This window comes from Branchiostoma lanceolatum, chromosome 2 (assembly GCF_035083965.1).
Source record: "Branchiostoma lanceolatum isolate klBraLanc5 chromosome 2, klBraLanc5.hap2, whole genome shotgun sequence".
Lineage (NCBI taxonomy): Eukaryota > Metazoa > Chordata > Leptocardii > Amphioxiformes > Branchiostomatidae > Branchiostoma > Branchiostoma lanceolatum.
In genome coordinates, this window is record NC_089723.1 from 39,118,963 (window position 1) to 39,137,158 (window position 18,196).

The 18,196-nt window shown below is 43.4% G+C and overlaps 1 protein-coding gene across 2 annotated transcripts in view; it reads left to right on the forward strand.

The window, feature by feature from the left end:
• The window catches only part of LOC136428997 (repulsive guidance molecule A-like), a 104,744-nt gene that overhangs the window by 54,324 nt on the left and 32,224 nt on the right, over positions 1 to 18,196 (forward strand). The gene's annotated exons all lie outside the window — the stretch shown is intronic.

The following is an 18,196-nucleotide window of genomic DNA, read 5'->3' on the forward strand; positions in this document are numbered from 1 at the left end:
TTTTTGTTTGTTAGTTTTTTTTTTTTTACTAGAGGCCGATCAGAAAGCGTCATGGAGGAGCTAGAAGTGTCGGTATAGCTTCTTTGCTCATGTACAAGAGCTGTTTTTTGTCATCTTAAGGCACAGTCACATTTGTTCAAGGTCGTGGTATGATTTTAATGTCATGGGATTCCCAAACAGGCTGTGACAGAATCAACGGCCAATAAAGATATAAGACAGTCTTTTTGGTAAACAAGACAAGTTAATTTTTTACGATAGCACATGTACGATTGTCCCAAGAATGCTGTGAGTTGGCAATTGTACGACTATCATCGTAAGGAGAATGTGACCAGGCCATAACGGTTAGATTTATTCCTACATTCCTCCTCTTCCATGATTCTTCCTGGCTTTCCTTTGGTAAAAATGGTTATATTCTTTGAAGACTAGGATGTGCCACTCTGAGATTTGATTTGATTTGCATACTGCCAGGGCAAGTTGACCCAACAAGCAGAAGGCTACTAGTACTACAAAGGGCTAGCCCTGGTGACTGAACAATGTACAATTACAAGTGGTTACGATAATTTGAGGCATTTACAAAGAACTGCCAGATATACCAAAAAGGCTTGAATTATTTACTGGGCCGATGGTATGGTTATTCCATCTCATGCCACTGATTCAACAATCATGTTTTATTTTAAAGATGTGGCTTTTTATAACGCTCAATCATGAGTCAATGTGGTTGGTCTGAATTTGAGCATGATGTTTTTGTTTAATTTGGCCTTTTTAGCCCTTAAAAATCAATTCGATGCCCCTTTAGGAAAGGAAATGTGCTGGGCTTAAAAGTAATCTCCGATATTTGTACGAGAATTGCTCTGATTGGAAAAAATATTCAGAAAAAAAGGTAAGGAAGGAAGAAAGCGGCACAGAAAGAAAGAAAAAGAAGGAAATAAGAGAATCTAAAGAAAGGTTTGTGTTTTTATGACTTGACTGCAAACCATTAACAAGCTATTACAAAGTCAAGTTCGAAGACAAGCTCCAAATCTCCTGTTGGCACATCCTAGTCGTGTTAGTTACACATGTAGAACTGTATTCAATAAAGACCTACGTCATCTTTGTTCAAATATTGACCAATTAATTGATTGTAAATATTGACCAATTGATTGTATTTTTCATCTGCACCCTCAAGTTATTAAACTATGCCAATAAAGAGCACAATGGTTTGACTTGGGGTTTGATCACTGTCAAAGTGAAATAGATGAGATTTTAATTTGCGTAAGATTCTGTACTAAAAGATTGTATTTCCAATGATAAGTATGGTCATACATTGGAAATGCATATTTGCAGTGTCATGAATTCCTAGTAGAGAGGTTACAACGAAAATAAAACCTGCAAAAGTTTAAACATGTACAGTCATCGAACCCCAACTTGCTTGTCCAGTGAGTAATCTATTACATGTCTGCGAGAAAGAGCCTGAAACTGTCCAGTTTTATGTACAAAGCAATATGCGACAATTCTACCCACCATCGAAACAAAGCGCGATCATGGCAGGATTTTTCATCTCTATGTAGCACTAAGTAAACATGGTTGAACATCTTGAACTTCAAAGACAAACTCTCTCAATATAAACTGCGTCAGATGAACTGTTGTTGTGAAAGGTTTTAAGGCCCTTCCCACAAAACGATTTGCTATAGTTGACAGTTGACTTGAGTCATCCTATAACAGCTATGATTTGCTAGTATGGGATTTTTCTTCTCTATGCAGCACTAAGTAAACATGGTAGAACATCTTGAACTTCAAAGATAAACTCTCTCAATATAAACTGCGTCAGATTAACTGTTGTTGTGAAAGATTTGACGACGCCCTGCCCACAAAACAATTTACTGTAGTTGACAGTTGGATAGAGCCATCCTATAACAGCTATGATTTGCTAGTATGGGATTTTTCTTCTCTATGTAGCACTAAATAAACATGGGTGAAGACATTGAACTTCAAAGATAAACTCTCTCAATATAAACTGCGTCAGATCAACTGCTGTTGTGAAAGATTTGACGACGCCCTTCCCACAAAACGATTTGCTGTACAGTTGACACTTGGATAGAGCTGTCCAATAACAGCTATGATTTGCTAGTATGGGATTTTTCTTCTCTATGCAGCACTAAATAAACATGGGTGAAGACATTGAACTTCAAAGATAAACTCTCTCAATATAAACTGCGTCAGATCAACTGCTGTTGTGAAAGATTTTAAGGCCCTTCCCACAAAACGATTTACTATAGTTGACAGTTGGATTGAGCCATCCTATAACAGCTATGATTTACTAGTATGGGATTTTTCTTCTCTATGTAACACTAAATAAACATGGTTGAACACATTGAACTTCAAAGATAAACTCTCTCAATATAAAATGCATCAAATCAACTGTTGTTGTGAAAGATTTTAAGGCCCTTCCCACAAAATGATTTACTATAGTTGACACTTGGATAGAGCCGTCCTATAACAGCTATGATTTGCTAGTATGAGACAAAGATGTTTGACTGACGTGCCAGCAAGTGCTGAACATAGCCCACATTGAGCCACGTCCAACATACTCCGTGTCAAAGTTGGGACGGCAGTCCTAAATTGGGACACATCCCCTCTATATCGAGCGGGGTTTCAGAGAAACATGCATCCAAATGGAGCAGGGAGGGAAAGTCTGGCGTGCCGGTCGTGACACAGATTCCCTTCGGTAGGGAGTACGTTTCACCATCGCATGTGTCACAGGAGTTAGAATGTCACAACACTGAAGTTCAAGCTATCCACACACCCTGGTGTATTTGTTGTCTGGCTTAATGTGATATCCTTGTACAGAGCTGTTTGTATTGGACAAAATCAAGGCTGTCTCAAGGATCTGTCCCTCCGTCCCGGGACCGAAATTTGGGATGGGACGGGAAAATTCACCCTGTCTGTCCAAAAAATCTGAACTCGAGCTCAAAATGACAGATTTAACTACCAAAGTTAACAACATTGCTCCCAAAAAATGAGTGGGATGGAAAATAACATTTAAAGCTTGAGACAGCCCTGGACAAAATGCATGCCCACCATTTGCGAAGGGTTAATCCTTTTTATATTGGTGCATGTTTGAGGATGCGACCAATGTGAGCTATTTATCCTAAATAATTGGGAGGAGATCTTGATCGTTAGTCTGGTGTACGTCGCGGACCTAGAGCAGGCTGGAGGCTTGCCAGGCACACGGAGAGATCTGTACTGCACTAAATATGTGGAGAAACAAACAGACATTTCATCTATGTATCTCAGAAACACTTTCAAGATTACACCCTCTCCAACACCAGATACAAACATAGAGATCTCTACTGAATTTGTTTTGAGGGTGTTTGCAGAAGTCACTACACAGTTATGTTGTAAGTTGTATGTTGAGCTTGAAGTAAGGATGTGCAATGGTACCATGCTACACTACACAACACAACACAAGAGAAGTAGGAGTAAGACTTTTCAGATTCTGAACGATATTTTCTTGCATGCTACATGCTAGTTTGTGTAAGATGTGGAAATAGCAGAAAGACAAGGAGAAAGACAAGGAGAAAGACAAGGAGACCAGAGATTTCTTTATGCAAAGAAGATTATAATACTGGATATCCCAGCAGACATAAGAAGACAAGACCAACAAGAGTTATGCTGACCACAGATATTTAGAAACACACACAAATACAGACACACACACACACACACACACACACACACACACATACATTCAGAACAATACCTCCATATTTCTTGGAGGTAACAACTGTAAGCATTTGTAAGCAAAAGCTTGAGAAGCTGCTGACATAGGACATGCATGAACCCCTGTGGAAAACGGGTTGACACTTTCCCCATGTGTGACCGCGGATGTTTTGCCTCACAAGTTTAAGTGTGGAAAGCGCATCCAAGTCTGAAACAAATTCATTTTCCCTGCCATTTCCACCCCGTTTCTTTATGCTATTTCGGGGTAGGGTGTGTGTGTGTGAGGATGCATGCCCTTTTCTGTTGAGCTTAATCAGCCATTTCAATTCCACATAAAATTCATCAGATGTAATGTTCTGGATACTCAGTGCATTCAACAAAAAGTGTAATTTGCGCCTGACTTAAGCCATAAGCGAAGCTAGCCTTCTGAATTTGACGTAGTCGCTGATTTTCTGAATTCAGTGCAGAGTGTTGATGACCCAACCCCCATGCAGGCCCCCTATATCACTTGCACAGCAGTTGTTGAGCTCAACGTCTGCCATGTCATATCATTATGTGGTGTACACAGACACGGTCATATTACACAAGTATTGTAAGCACGCAGGAAAACAGTGTCGCTTATTATATGAACAGATGGTTGCCATTCTGCGCATTGTTCAGATATCTACGCCGGCTATCAGACTCAACTGTTCGGTAATAAAATCCTAATCAAAACATGTTATCCGAGGAGATGTCCTGTAGGATACCAAATGCAGGGGGCTGTAAATATGCTGTCGTGCAAGCTCCTTACGCTAGCACTGCCAGCATAGCCAACATTGCACGCATATCAGACGTATCGTGGATACTGGATCTAGATAGCCTGGTAACCGAACAGTTGGGAGCGACCCGGTATCTCTACGGCGCTGGGAGTGTTGCACGCCCGCCAAGATCATCGGTGGCCGATGTAGAAATACTAGAATTATTGGGGGCTGCAGTTTTTAGAAAGGTTGGCTAGAACCATAGGCTGACAAAAAAAGACCAATGCTTATAACTCAAACTTGGGCCAGTATTAAAAAAAACCTAAGCCAAGTTCAAAGCGGTTACCAGGCTAGAAATATGAATGACTTGGCATTCGTCAGGCCACAGATCCACATTTACAAGTTCCACAATTAAGTGTTGTCATGCATATCATCCACACGGCCATCTCAATATGGACAGTATGGCCATGACAAAGGGTGAAGGGTGTAGCAGTGTTCTCGCCAGCGCCCGTCCTCCCGTCATTTGACGGGTTTTTGTCGCTCATGACGGACAAAATTTTTGCCCAACCCGTCATTTTTAATGGACAAAAATCGGTGTGTAAAGATATTTAGACCAAGTTTAGACAGAGCTTAGAATTTTAAAAAACTCCAGAGGATCAGCGGAAGTTCGTGACGAGGGCAATCTAGATCATTTCTAATGCCTCGGCTGGCGACAACCCCAGCAACACACAGAGAGCGCCGTGGTGGTTGCCCATAGTAATATTTGGTGGCCGCCGAAAACTCGGCGTCATGCGCCGCCCTCCCCACTACAGTCGGTCGCATCAGGCTGACGTTTATTTCTGTTTTGTCCCTCTCGGTTCACCGTCAGTTATTGTCATCAAAGAAGCCTTAAAATTCAGAAATACTCCTATAGCTATCAGGCTTTCTGTAATCTGTGTAATTTGAAGCCGCGGCGGCTGATTTACATGCGATTTCTTCCCGCATGCGTAAGAAATGGTAAACAGGCATCAGATATTGTAAACCACCAATCGTGACCAATCACAGCGCTCGTCTCCGTCGCGTCAAGAAAAAACGACCAATGACATGCGACTCTCGCTACTCGCGAGATTTCAGCTAAGCGTGAATTTGCGAGATGTTAGGGGAATGGCGGGAATCGCAAGGATCGCACGACGAAGTGGCTGTTGGAAGGCTTGAATCGACAACTTTTGAACACATTCAGTGCAGTTACCGGAGAAATTAACCGCGGAAAACATGGGACAAAAAAATGGACGTCTTTATTGCGTTCTTTCTCAAAGTAGGGTGTCAAATTCCTCATTATGTTCAATAATTACAGGGCGCATTAGGAGCAAGTGTTGAAAAGTTGTGTTTTATTTTTGCCGACTTATTCTGTGTGCATTTTTTGTAGGACGTAGCTGATACGTAATAAAGTTTTGTTGTGCTAAATTTTCTTTTCTTTGCCGATCGTATACAACATAGAAGTGTAGCTTGTGTGTGAAGTTGTGAACATTCGATATTTCCGCGATGACGGCACGCCTCCCCCCAAAAATTGAGCCTGAAACCCTTGTGTAATTTTTCACCGAAAGAGATGTCAGTAAACTAAGCTTATTCTACCAGGAAATTTGCCCCTTAAAATGCAGGAAATAGCGTTTCAGAGGGTCTAGATCTCAAAATTTCCCGGGGGGGAATACCCCCGGACCCCCCTAGAATGGTCACGCCTCCGGCGCGACGCCTAGCGCCTTCGGCGCTCGATATGTTCTTCCCCGAAGCAAAATTGAAATGACGGGTAAAAATTTCAGGCTGGCGAGAACACTGGGGTGTAGTATATATAGGGGGTGAGTTTATATATATATAAAGGTGAAACATTTTCAAGATAGTTCGGTCTGCATGTAGAAGGCTGGAGGAATAACAGCGGTGGCAAGCAAGCGCACATGCTGCATGGACAGAACTGTTGGAAGTGCAAGGTAAGTGCAGGGGTAAAATTCAAAGTTGTACATTACAGTTTACAATATTTTCTTCCCTATTTATTAAGTAGAGAAGAAACCTGATGACTTGTCCCAACTGAAGGTATCAAAGAAACAGCATTTAACGTTATGATTATGAAGTCAAGGTTGTCACATGTAGGGAGATAGGGAGGGAGGGAGTTACATGTATTAGCTTTACCCATCATGATACAATTTCACTGATATTTGCTGACATGCGATATATTTGATCACCGCTAACCAGTGCTAGCAGCAGTGTGGTAATACGACTATATAAGAGATACTGTCTAGCAAAGGGTCAATGTTCCTTTTCCAAAGAAGTATGTTGGGTAGAAATTTGAAGGAAAAAAGGGAGAAAGGTACAAATCATATTTTTTAGTGGGTTTTTAGTTGTTCCTCCACATATCCTACAGCAAACAGAGCTCCGAGACATCAACCATTCCTCACTTCAGCAAAATCACCCAAAGTGGTATAACATTTTATGGTCCCTTTGCTCTCTGTATATAATTCTTCATTTGGGATGGTGATGTTAAGCTTTCCACCCTGTGTATGTGTGAGCTTTAGGCACTAGCCTTGCACGTTAAAGAACCCAACACACTTATCGAGAAGAGTATGTATTCGGGGGACCCGCTGTGCTTGCTGAAAGTGAGGTTGAGGATGTCTGCTTTACCTTTATCATAAACTCTTCATGTAATCCCTAAATAGTTTCATCACTTTTGGGACTGAATCTGTAAGCAGTGTGACCTATCTGAGCTGCAAAGTGAGCCAGTCAGAATTGCCCTGATAAAGGTGACAGTCTTTTTATTTTATCTATTCAATAATTTATTTATGTATCTATGAATCTTCAGGGTGGTCCCTTCAGTTAACTGAGTGACTGATTTCAAATGAGCCCTTAGTAGGCCTTACAAAACATGTAATCATTGTTTCAAGGCATCTTCTTTTCCAAACCTCTCTACTATCAAAGTATCCCCCTTGTCTTGGCACCCTCCATGAGCCTTGTGAGAGGTATCAGTTGCTGTGTCCAGCCGAAATGGCATTTCTCCAAGCACAGTCCACATGTGGATCCAATATGCGCTCGGTGTTCTCCTTTCACCACACTGATTCCACAAAGGTCAGCTCGGAGACCAGCGCACTGCCAGAGTGGTCTGGCCGTCCATAACTCAATGCTGAGGCCACAGCAATGCATTTCCTCGGTTCTGGAACATTTTTATATATGTAAGTAAAATTTAGTGCACTGCCAGAGTGGTCTGGTCGTCCATAACTCAGTGCTGAGGCCACAACAATTAATTTCTTCCGTCCTGGGACATTTTAGATTGATAAAAGTTTGGCAACCGGTCATGATGAAAACAGAAGCAGGGAGGAAAACTTGCATCTTACATCTCTCGGCTTGGCTTGTATGTACCGTCTGTATATAATATTGTCTCATTGAAACTGTATGTATTAAGGTACAGCCCTTAGAGGCAGACTCTGTTTCTTTAGTAAAAAGTTAAAGAACCCACCGCACTTATCGAGAAGAGTAGGGTGATATGATGTGCTTGGTTGAAAATGTGATCCGTAGCAAAGCCGCATTGCACTACTAGCTACTTGAAAAAGCATCATGCTTCACCTCAGACGAGGATGGCAGCTTTTTCTTACCTTCAATGTAGCTGTATTTCTTAAAATCCGAGAACCAACAAATATAATTGGTGTGGCCCAATCAATCGGACAGTGTTTGGGAAGGAGCTGGAGTTGTTGGTTAGCTACGGGAGAATTTCCAACACTACAGAGGAAGGAAGGAGACTCTAGAGATGGGGAGATTGCAGAGGTGACAGGGCTACAACTGCCCAACCTGGAATGATTAGAAAAGTCCCCTTCCATTTTCCATGTGTGTTCTACTCTGTCGCATTCCCTGTCAGATTTGAGAAGGTCTTTCTTCGTCGCAAATCTCCAATTGGTTTGAAAACAAGCAATTTTATATATCACCCTCGAGTGCACGACTGTGGAACAACATTGCTTGGTTTGGTGCGTGTTGTGCCCTTGTATTTGCCTGAGTATTGACCCATACCGAGGGTAGCGGGGTTGCAGCAAAGCTGTGTTTATATTCCACATAGCATAACCTCCCACCAGACTCCAACGTCTGAAAAGAGAGAAACTCCTGGCATAGCCAGGCGGTCAAGGTCCTATGGCTCGTCTCCAAGCAGATGTAAGGGGCTCAATCTTTTTACGGCTGTTTTTAGCGACATTAAGTGCTCTTTTGGAGTATTGTAATTTTCAACTGGCTCCTGGGTATCTCCTGACACTTTTATGTAGGGTTTTGGCTTGAGCTGTGCAAGTTATGACGCCTTTTTGGACAGGATTTGCTTTACTGGTATGTCGATTTGGTCTTAGAGTAGAGTAGAGTAGAATTTTCGGTCAGGTAGGACTGTTCCAGTTTAGACCACTCTTCATTGTTGAATTCTTGACCGAATGCTGGACTGAGGCACAGTCAAGTACCTGTTTGGTTGAATCAGAACTCACAAGTCCCGATAGTTCTTATCAGCCAGGACTTGTGAGCCCTGATCCAACCACACCGGAAAATGTCATCTGTGTAAGACAGGACAGGAGTCATGCTTCAAGTCGGGACGTGACTGCAATGTTGACGTGTGGACAGCTCTTGGGTTTCAGAATCAGACAAAAGTGGTTCATTGATAGACATCGAATCTGTCTTTCCCTTCTCGCTGTTGCCGCAAGTTTAGAGTAGATTCTTCGGCCATGTAGGAATTCAGGATTTCAGTTTGGGCTGCTCCTCCATTTACTGTCTTTTCTGGTCTGTGTGGGTTGTCCAGAGCCCTGTAGTTATACAGTGATTTGTGATTTTATTTTACAGTACTGGACTTCTTTCTATATGTCTGTCCAATCTTCAAATGTGCTCCAGTTTGGTGCTACCACCACTTTCTCTGGCACGTTGTTCCACCTGGTGACCATTCTGTTATAGAAAAGAACTGTGCTCTAAGTCTCTTGGTTCTGCTTTTTCTTGAGGATCATCTTAGCTGTGCCCAAGGTTCTTGGTTCCATTTTAACTTGAAATAAATTTGTGTCATAGTTTTAAAGATACATGAATTTATCTGTCTGTATTTATTTATTCATTTTCTAGATGAATCTCTTTTGTGGAAGGGACCCTCTGTGACTGTTATCAGAAAAAGTGGGATCATTCGTCTTCCACTGTCTCGCAAAAAGAAGCCGAACCCAATAAGCTAGAACTTAGTGTCAGTAGTTAGACTAGAGTAGTCATATGTTATATTGTTCATCATAATCATTATCTGTTCCTCCACTCTGTGTTATGTGTACATGTACATGTACTTGCAATTAGCCTACGGGCAGGAATTTGCAATAAACTTTCCTATATTGCATGTTATCCCATTTAGCTAATAGTGATGGACCAGGTGACAACAAGGATCAGTGGGTTCTGAGTGATCCGCTGGCCAATCAGAAAGCTTTTAACGTCACAGGTCTCTGGTGACAGGGAGAGAAGGGGTCACTGAGGTCAGGCTGGAGAGGAGAAATGAGGTCAGGGACTGTACCAAGTCCTGTAGGGGAGGGGGGGAGTTGGGTGACAGTAGCTGCTACTGTAAATGCACTTAAGTTAGCATGGTTTTCATTTTGCGGTAGGGAGAACATGGTGTGTTCGCGGTGGTCTAAATTTGCGTTTGAAACAATAGTATCACTACAGCCATAGGTAGGCAGTAGGTTTCATGGTACTCTTAACTTCGCGCTGAAGAGTTCACCTCGAAAACCACGAACATAAATTTACCGTGAACATTTCTGCATTTACAGTATTTTGCATCGCTTTGAATCACCTCAGAATAATAAGCACTTGATTGACTTGTCCTGCTGCAACATTTATGCCCCTGCATATCCAAGGGAAGCTGCTAGAGGGCCTAAACTTATGTCGCTTCTTCCCGAGCACAAGAACTATTGAACACTCAAAAATCATGACCATAGCCTGTACAGAACACAAGATAGGGATAACACAAGTTCTGCTGCAGTACTAAGGACAGCTGTGAGAGGGCCCAAAATTTCTTTTATAGAACAAGACCAAATTTCATGAAAATCCATGGGTATCCATAGCTTCTTGGGTGATGTTGGTCAACCACAAACGTTAAACGTAAAACATAACCTTCTTGGGGGAAGTAATAAAAGCGCCTTTCTTCCTAAACCAAGTTCACTGCTGTAAACAGTGTGTGTGATAACAGGTTGTTCTTTGTTCCAGTATCTTCAGTGCCTGTTTGTGATCCTTGCTCCCCTTGGTATGTGACACCTCACAACCCTCTGCCAGGCCCTGGATGTGTTTTGTAATGGCCCAAAAGAAATAAATGGATATAGCTGACACAGAGCACCAGAAAAACCAACAGCTCTGCTGCAGTACCAAGATAGGCTGCCAGAGGGCCCAATTTGTAATCATTTCTTGGATAGGGCAAGACCAAATTTCTTGGGTAATGCTGTTCAACTACAAGTGCTAAGTAAAAGATAGCCTTCCTCAGAAAGTACATGAGTAATAAAAAAGCCTTTCTTCATAAACCAAGTTAACTGCTGTAAACAGTGTGTGTGATAACAGGTTGTTCTTTGTTCCCATATCTTCAGTGCCTGTTTGTGATCCTTGCTCCCCTTGGTATGTGACACCTCACAACCCTCTGCCAGGGCCTGGATGTGTTTTGTAATGGCCCAAAAGAAATAAATGGATATAGCTGACACAGAACACCAGAAAAACCAACAGCTCTGCTGCAGTACCAAGATAGGCTGCCAGAGGGCCCAATTTGTAATCATTCCTGTGATAGGGCAAGACCAAATGTCATGACAATCCATCCATGGCTTCTTGGGTGATGTCGTTATACCACAAACGCTACGTAAAACATAACCTTCCTTGGAAAGTAATAAAAAAGCCAAGTTCATGACTGTAAACAGTGTGTGACAGGTTGTTCTTTGTTCCTCGTATCTTCTGTGCCTGTTTGTGATCCTTGCCCACACTGCTCCCCTTGGTATGTGACACCTCGCAAACCTCTGCCGGGGCCTGGATGTGTTTTGTAATGGACCCAAAAGAAATAAATGGAGACCCTGGCGAAGTCACCCGAGGGAATCCAACCCTGGGATCCTCATTTCCCAGCCCAATCCCATAAACCCTGGTTGGACTGGTCAGTCCTGCCATCCATAGCCTCCGTAGCAGGCTCGCTGGGGTATTTTGGGGGGGCTTATAAAAATGGTACATACTTCTGAAACAGTATGGAAGTTAAACACACTCCACTGCCAGTGGACTAGCCCCCTGCTGCAGTGATTGCACCACAGTGTGGCCTCAGGGCTATGAAACGGAGATGGGCACCGCCCTATACATCAATTATGGTGTGGGAGGATTTTAACTTTTTTTTCCTTTTTTTATGATACACTTTTGCTGATGATAATTCTTGTACTGGGTCGTGTGCAACCATTTGGCCAAATGGTTGCGGACTGGCTCCACAACGACCCAGTACAAATAAAAAGAAAAATCAGCAAAAGTATATAATAAGCCTCCATAAAAGGCCCCAGAAAGCTACTCTCCAAGCAGAGGAGGGGTTTCGGCTGGTTTTAACATGTTTCTAGGCGTTTTTGTCGGGCTTTCTACTTTGTCATGTTTTATTTGTGGGTTGGCTATACAAAAAAAAAAAAACATGACAAAGTAGAAAGCCCGACAAAAACGCCTAGAAGCACGTCAAAAACCAGCCGAAACCCCTCCTCTACTTGGAGAGTACCAGAGAGCCTGCTACGGAGGCTATGCTGTCCTGGCGTCCTCCATGACAGGAGCTGTTTTGTTAGCAGCCTGCGCTCTCACCCTATAATCTGACCTGATAGCGATGGGTGCCAAAGAAAATACCCCACAAGACCTGGTGTCTTTTCCTTCTGTCTTTGCTGGAGAATCCAGATGGGGGAATATGGCGGAGGACAGTGAGAAAGCAGGGAAAGTAAACAGATGGCGAGCCTAGGATATTGGAGATTCTTCTTACACAACCAGTAAATCTCTCACCTGCTGACGTTTCACTGATTGTGTAAAAAGAATCTCCAATGTTCTACCAACCTGATGAAATTATTTTCGGAGATAATGGGCATGCATGGCCTTTTATGTAGAGCGTAGCTGTTTGATTCCATGTATTTTGTAGCCGAATCGCTCTAATTTATCGTAAAGCGTGACTGGCCTTGAATTTCGCATAAAGCAAAGTTAGCCTACCAAATTTACGTATTAATACGTGGCCACAGCCTACCTGAAGTTAGTGTAGACAGGCAATAAGTTATCATCAGTAAGGTTTGGCTTGATTAGATTTGACTGGACTTAAATGCACTGTATTGTTTCAGAAGTTCTGTACTGAACCTGTAAATACTGTACACAAATTTAAAAAAAGCAAATTCAGCCTACCAAATTTAACGTAATATGTAGCCTCTGCCTTCCTGAATTTAGTGTTGACAACCAACAAGCTATCAGTATCATAAGGCGATTAGATTTTGACTTGACTTGAATGCACTGTATTGCTTCAGAAGTTCTGTACTTCTGTATAGCCTCCACCAGGCCCTCCCACAGGCATATGGATTGTAGAATTTGTCAGAAAAAGGAATAATTAGCCAGTAGAATTAGTCCTCGGTGAAGATCACATTTTGCCTGCTAACAACAGAGCCTGCAAATGAAACCTTAGCAAATATTCTCCCTATAGCTGGCGTAGTTAGTCTGGTAGAGACTAAGTTCTGTACTGAACCTGTAAATTCTATACATATTGCCTGTCTCCTCTGTCAGGACCAGTGGAAAAATAGCTCAACTCAACAATGAGTTCATTTGAGGCTAACCTGGTTCTTCAAGATCACTTTCACTTTTTATATCCAGGTGCATTTCTTCCTTCGTCGTAGCGAAAGATGGTTATTTTCGGGACATAAAACACGGAGGAAGTTGTCAAGTGCGCTGCTCACATCTTTGTGGTGACCTTCCGGCGGGAAGCGAATGTCACATCACAAAGCGGATAACTGGCCCAGGCAGATAGATAAGGAAGGGACCGTTCATTGTTGTCGGCAGGGGGAGATGGATAAGGAAGGGATGGTTCATTGTTGTCAGCAGAGGGAGATGGATGAGGAAAGGACCGTTCATTGTTGTCAGCCTTAGAAGGGATGTCTCATTGTTGTCAGTTCAAAGGAACTAATATTTCAAATGGAAATTCTTCAAGTCATTCATTTCAATGAAAATATAATTTGTTTTCATAAAAGGGTATGTAATGAACAAGGCAAGATTGACACACTGCAGTACTCCCATTTCTTGGTAGGAGGCACTAGTAGTGTCCTTGGACTATTCCATTTTTGTGTTAGGGGGTCATGGCAAAAAAATTGACACCATAAATTTATGAAACCATCACTTCATCATCATAAGATAGAACCAGAACACATTTTTCTTTACATGCTAAAGCCAGGCATTCCTTCAGACATTGATTTTTAAATGTAAGGCCACAGCAATTTGATTTTTGGGGTTCTCAGATTTTTGAAAATAATGCTAGATTTGAATATCAACATGAAAGCAGACCCTGACAGGAAGTCTGTACCTTGGTACACACAATTTCAGGGAGTGAACTGAGTTTTCCTCCCACAACGCTCTGTTTTCATGATGTCATCTTGCAAATACATCATCCTCTTGCTAACATTTTACATAAAGATGTCTGAGAATGAAGGAATGATACTGGTGTGGCCTAAAAGCCCCAGGATAATGAGAAAGATTAGAAGCTGTGATTTGGTGATAGGGAATCAGGCAGGGAGGAGGAGCGCTAAGATTGATGGCCAGAGAAAAACCTGATGACTCAGCAGTTGTGTTAGTGTTAAGTCATAAGATAATCCCTCTCATGGTGGGATCTGTACTGTAGACCTTGAAATATTCACCATGGATTTATTTTTCGAGGTGACATCTCCACTGTGAATTTGTGACTATCAGAAAATGCACTTTTGATGTGTGACTACTATACAACAGAATTATTTTTTAACTGCAAATTTAAACACTGCAAAATCTAATTTTCCCTTCTACTGCGCAATAAAACTACTGTGAAAGTAAATGAATTTACAGTAGTTAGTAAGTGCTGCTCCTGGTAAAAGAAAACATTGGGTCAAGAGGGGAGTTTTGGAATCCCCCCACCCATATTTTCATTTTATACACAACTGTTGTTTCAGGGCTAATGTAGGGAAAACAAAATATGGGGCTAGCTGGTAGTTTTGAAATACACCAGACATGCATGTTGATTTTGGTATTGTGATATTTAAAAGAAAACTGTTCGGGCCTTTTAGGGTATTATTAGTTGATTTTATGTAAGCTTTCTAGAAATGTTAGAGAAATCATAACATTTCATACTAAAGAGAAAGAGAAGGCCCTGGCTTGTGCTAGCTTTAAAAAGGACAACAAAAATGAAATTGAGGTTTGCCATGGACAGAATGATAATCAATTACAATATTCTAAAAGTTACCCTAGTATCATATAAAACACTTTGTTAGAAAGTATAAGATGCATTTTTCATTGCTTTTAAGCTCCGGAAAAGTTTGAGAGGACTTATCATTTTCTTCTCAATAAAAAGTTACACTATCATATTACTAAAGCACTGTTGGAATGCTGTAAGATGTATTTTTCTCTTCTCTCCGCTTCCCTTACTGCACCACATGTTTACTGTCACAGGACTATCAGTGGGGTATGTTGACTCTGCCAGGGGTGATAGCATCACCTGATAGCCTCCTATCTGCACATCTCCACAGTCTCTCCCTCCCTCAGAAAGCCGCTGAGACTCCACAAGCGGGATCTGTCCTCCATGTCCTGCTAGTGGTAACACTGCAGATACAACAGAGGATGGTAGCCTCCTAACTGCACATCTCCCCAGTCTTCCCTGATAGAAATACAAACTCCTCCTCCTCTTTGGGCCTTACCAGTGCAAAGGCTGCTAAAAGCTTGATTTAGTGCTGCTATCTTGGCAGGGAATTTGGTCTTGTTCCTTTTTTGTTGAATAATCCTGTTTTACACTATGTATAATGCATCTTTTACATTGCCTCAATCCATATATGGTACCCCCTCCCCCATTGAACAAATGGCTGGCATGCAAAAAATAAGATGCATCTTCAATACTTTGATACGCAAATGTCAATTCTGAGACAGATGAATCTGCAAGTGCAGATGTTTTCACATTCAATATGCTGTCAGAAAATGAAGTGATGCATTGGAGAAGGTTTAACAGCTTTGGTGGTCAAGTATGTAAATCAATGTGGCTGAACTTTTGGCTTTGTTGTTCTTGTTGTAAATCGAGTCATTTGTTGTTGACTTCTTCAAATGATGCTTGGCAGATTTATCGACAGTGGGGGATGAAGTGATGTAAATAAAAGAGGTGATAAATAAGTGAAGCTCAGTGGAACTGTGGAGGGATTGGCCAGTAGGATTGGTTGGGCTGAAAATTGGTTGGGCTGAATATTCTCAATTGCTATGTCGTTTTCTGACCTCTCTGTCTTACTAATCTTTTCCGTCGTGGATCGAATCAGCTGGTGTGTTACGCCAACTTGGAAAGGCCCGACGGAGTCACTTGAGATAACTTAGAAGGGCCCGTTAGATCTGGAGATAGAACAAAGGAGGTCAGTGGGCAGTCGGGGAGGTGAAGACCCGAGAGAAGGACGTGTTCATTAAACTAACAAGGAAGAACTATCTGATTCTTGTGTGAGTTTGTGAGTCCTTAAGCGCCAGCCATCCTGACAAGATACGGCGTTCTCCGACACGTGGTGTCAGAAGTGGGATATTTCACCGAAGACATCCAACAGTAGGTGAAGACCCAAGGCAAGGAGCAAGACCGAGTCCACAGTGAGTAGGACAGTTGTTGTTGTGAAAGAGCAGTGTGTAGTGCAGAGACCAACACATCTGACATTGAGTAGTGTATGCTGGGAGAGGACAACAGTATTCCGAGCGGGAGAAGAAGAAAAGTTCCTCATCGAGTCAACAGTGAATAGGCCAGTTGTTGTTGTGAAAAGAGCTGTGTGTAGTGCAGAGACGAAGACATCTGGTATTGATTAGTATATGCTGGGAGCAACAGCATTCCAAGGCTGCTGGATGCCAGACGGGCCGTTTCGACAGGATGGACAAGTACATTGAAGCTGGGGAGAAACTAGGTCTAGCGGGGGAAGACCTATTGAAATTTGTCCAGCAGCAGCAGGCCGTGGAGAGAGAGGACAGGGCAAAGGAGAGAGAACTTGAGAAGCTGAAGGTAGAGGCTGAAGAAAGGGAGAAGGAACGGCAGAGGGAGGCGGAGAAACTCAAGTTAGAAGCGGAGGAGAAAGAAAAGGAACGGCAGAGGGAGGCGGAGAAGTTGAAGTTAGAAGCGGAGGAGAAGGAATTCGAACGGCAGAGGGAGTTGGAGAAGCGGAGGTTTGAAGCAGAGGAGAAGGAAAAGGAGCGGCAGGAGAGAGAGGCGGAGAGGCGACACCAGCGGGAGATGATACAGCTAGGCCTGGTGAGAGAGGACCGGACGGAGACGAAGCATGTCCGGGCAAAGGCGCCGAAGTTACCACCATTCGTCGATGGCAAGGATGAGGTGGACGCATACCTACAGAGGTTTGAGCGATTTGCCACCGCCAACGCCTGGGAGCCGGATACTTGGGCGTCCAGCCTTTGCGCCCTTTTAACGGGCCGAGTGTTAGAAGTGTTCTCAAGGCTAGACAACACGGAGGCTCAGGACTACAAATGCGTAAAAGAGGCTTTAATGAAGAGATACAACCTTACGGAGGAGGGCTTCCGTGCCAAATTCAGGCAGAGCAAGCCAGAGGCGGGGGAAAGCCCGGGGCAGTTCCTGGTAAGGATAAACAGCTACCTGGAGAGGTGGGTGGAGCTGTCCGACGCAACTAAGCACTACGAGGATCTCCGGGACATGTTCGTCCGAGAACAATTCATGGAAACCTGCTCCCCGGACTTGGCAGTACATCTGAGGGAGAGGGCTCCTAAAGACCTGAAGGAGCTGGCCCAGATGGCCGAGAATTTTCTTATGGCCCACAAGCGCGAGCTGTCCGCCAGGGGAGAGAGCGCGGTGCGAGAGAAGCCGCAATACCTCCCGACGGGGAGGCGGTGTTTCGTGTGCGACAGCCTGGAGCATCTCGTCAAGGATTGCCCGCATAACAGGTCCGAAGCGAGCACATCTCCAAAGTCCTTCTACGTCGGCAGGATCCGGAATACCCCATCATCAGCTTTCGAAGTCAAGGGCCGGGTGGAAGGTCGCCAGGTGCCACTTCTACTGGACACAGGAAGCACGCAGACGTTAATACACGCAGATCTGGTCAATCCGGGAAAGGTCAAGCCGAGTAGGCGAGGGAAGATAACGTGCATTCACGGTGACGAGAAGGGCTACCCTGACGCTGAAGTGGAAATCGACATCGGGTCTAAGGTATATCGGCTAACCGCCAAGGTAGCACCGAACCTGCCGCGTCCGGCTATCATCGGCAGGGACATTCCGAACTTGGCCAGAATGATACAGCTGTATGCGTCAGGGCAGCTGGAGTCATCTGTAAGGAGGGAAGTACGAACCGCAGGCAACTGGAGGAAGACCTCCAACGATAACGGACCAGAGTTGGGTCGTTATGGTAACAAAGGCAATTATGGGCGCGGTAGACGCGATGGAAGGGGTCCGGCTGCATATTTCGCAGAGAGGCCAAAACTCCGGCTGGCACCCCGTACCAAACCTGTCGTGAGCAATCCTCACCAAGCATCGGCTAACTCCCAGAGAAGTATCTTTGGGGACGCAAAACCCGTGGACACAGCGGCGA